General features: G+C 40.4%; 1 protein-coding gene across 5 annotated transcripts in view; it reads left to right on the forward strand.

The window, feature by feature from the left end:
- capga (capping protein (actin filament), gelsolin-like a) overlaps positions 1–2,500 on the forward strand; it is a 7,060-nt gene that overhangs the window by 1,322 nt on the left and 3,238 nt on the right. For 2 of the 5 annotated variants that reach the window (XM_046839652.1, XM_046839656.1), the window contains exon 1: positions 1–1,239. This exon is cut by the window's left edge and continues 171 nt beyond it. The gene's annotated coding sequence lies outside the window, so the exon portion shown is untranslated. The remainder of the gene's footprint in view (positions 1,240–2,500) is intronic. The other 3 variants (XM_046839654.1, XM_046839653.1, XM_046839655.1) reach the window with 3 other exon arrangements.

Below are 2,500 nucleotides of genomic sequence, written 5' to 3' on the forward strand. Positions count from 1 at the left end.
TGTGTGTGTGTGTGTGTGTGTGTAATATTGCTATTCGATCCTGTGTCTCCTCTTTTTTACAGATTTTCACTCACGTCTCAGTCTTTACTTCTTTATATTCACTCCTTTACTTTCTATTTACTCGTATATAAATGTTCTAATAGATTTTTGTTCTTCAATCTGTTATAAATTATTTCCAGTAATTTATTCACTTGATTTCTTCTCGTTTCTCCAGGGTACACTGATTCTAGGAGCAGCACAACCAAGTGTATGTTTAGGTTGGGGTTTCCGTCCAATCAGATTTTAGATCACATGTTGCTCGGTTAAATGGAATCTGCTGTAATTCCTTAAAACTGCAGCCATCTGGAGCTTCAAATCCATGTTTCCTGAAGATGTCACTGTAACCAATCAGATTGCACATTTTTACTCTGGAGCCTCTGCATTTTCACGTCACTAGTCAGAGCTCACAAACCGCATCTGTAGCAAACTGTACAAACTCACATATACTTATGTGGATTTAAGAGCTGTGTTTTATTCCACAATCACTGACAGAGGAGAAGAAACTGATTTGGACACAAACACATTTATAAGACAGACTTTTCAAGAGAAGCTGGAGATGGTGAGGAAAAGTCACCAAAACAGTTCAAAACAGTTGTTAAGATTTTTTTTTAATGAACCATTTGTACTTTTGTGTTTTCTTTTTGTAGAATTTTTACAAAAAGACACAATTTGAGTGAATTTCAAATCCCCAGGAAAACTAATGCACTGAAAAAATGTAGAGAAATGCAGGAAACCCCGGGGTGATGTGATGAGGTAAATATCGGTGCATCTGCTCGAGATGATGTGTGTGTTACTGTGTGAGATCCTGTGTGTAATGCAGAGCTCTGTTCTACTGCACTTCTCTATAAAACTGATGCCTTCTGTAGACGTGGCATCATTATGATGGGATTAAGAGGTGGACTGATTGAACATCACTGAAGGATGGGGGTGAAATACACGACCCAGAAAGTGTTCTGTTACACCACACAATAAGACTGTGTTATTGTTTCACAGAGAGATTACAAACCTACACATAACAATAGTGATGAATGTAAGGTAGTGTGTGTGTGTGTGTGTGTGTGTGTGTGTGTGTGTGTGTGTGTGTGTGTTCTTTGTTGTGGAGGCAGTGATGTGAAAACGAGTGCAGAGGCTTGTGAAGTAGCAGTCAGCCCACAGTGTGTGAGGAGTGTGTCAGCACAGTCAAACATAAACCTGAGTGGGGTAAGTTCACACACACACACACACACACACTCAACTGTGTGTTACTGAACTGTTACAAACACACACTCAGTACTCATTTCAATTCACACACATCGTGTCTTCAGCAGCAGCTGTATTATATTATATTTTTATTATATTGTTTACATGCTGTTCTGCACCTCCTGATTGCTGCACAACATTGTGTTAATATTTATAAACACACTTTATAGTTTTGTCTCTTTTGCACATTGTGCTGTAACACATATACAGTAGGTTTACTGTTCAGCACTATATTGTGTTTCGTGTATTTGTCCCACACTGTCTTGTGTTTCAGTACTGCGTGTGTGTTTCAGTACTGTGTGTGTGTTTCAGTACTGTGTGTGTGTTTCAGTACTGCGTGTGTGTTTCAGTACTGCGTGTGTGTTTCAGTACTGTGTGTGTGTTTCAGTACTGTGTGTGTGTTTCAGTACTGCGTGTGTGTTTCAGTACTGCGTGTGTGTTTCAGTACTGCGTGTGTGTGTTTCAGTACTGCGTGTGTTTCAGTACTGTGTGTGTGTTTCAGTTCTCTGTGTGTGTTTCAGCACTGTGTGTGTGTTTCAGCACTGCGTGTGTGTTTCAGTACTGTGTGTGTTTCAGTTCTCTGTGTGTGTTTCAGTACTGTGTGTGTGTTTCAGTACTGTGTGTGTGTTTCAGTACTGTGTGTGTGTTTCAGTACTGTGTGTGTGTTTCAGTTCTCTGTGTGTGTTTCAGTACTGTGTGTGTGTTTCAGTACTGTGTGTGTGTTCAGTACTGTGTGTGTTTCAGCACTGTGTGTGTGTTTCAGTTCTGTGTGTGTTTCAGTACTGTGTGTGTGTTTCAGTACTGTGTGTGTGTTTCAGTTCTCTGTGTGTGTTTCAGTTCTGTGTGTGTTTCAGTACTGTGTGTGTGTTTCAGTTCTCACTGTGTGTTCAGTTCTCACTGTGTGTGTTTCAGTACCGCGTGTGTGTTTCAGTTCTCTGTGTGTGTTTCAGTATTGTGTGTGTTTCAGTTCCTGTGTGTTTCAGTTCTGTGTGTGTTTCAGTTCTCACTGTGTGTGTGTTTTAGTACTGTGTCTGTGTTTCAGCACTGTGTGTGTTTCAGTTCTCACTGTGTGTGTTTCAGTTCTCTGTGTGTGTTCAGTTCTCTGTGTGTGTTTCAGTACTGTGTGTGTGTTTCAGTTCTCGGTTTGTGTTTCAGTACTGTGTGTGTGTTTCAGTACTGTGTGGGTGTTTTAGTACTGCGTGTGTGTTTCAGTACTGTGTGT

Source organism: Silurus meridionalis, chromosome 25, assembly GCF_014805685.1.
Source record: "Silurus meridionalis isolate SWU-2019-XX chromosome 25, ASM1480568v1, whole genome shotgun sequence".
NCBI lineage: Eukaryota > Metazoa > Chordata > Actinopteri > Siluriformes > Siluridae > Silurus > Silurus meridionalis.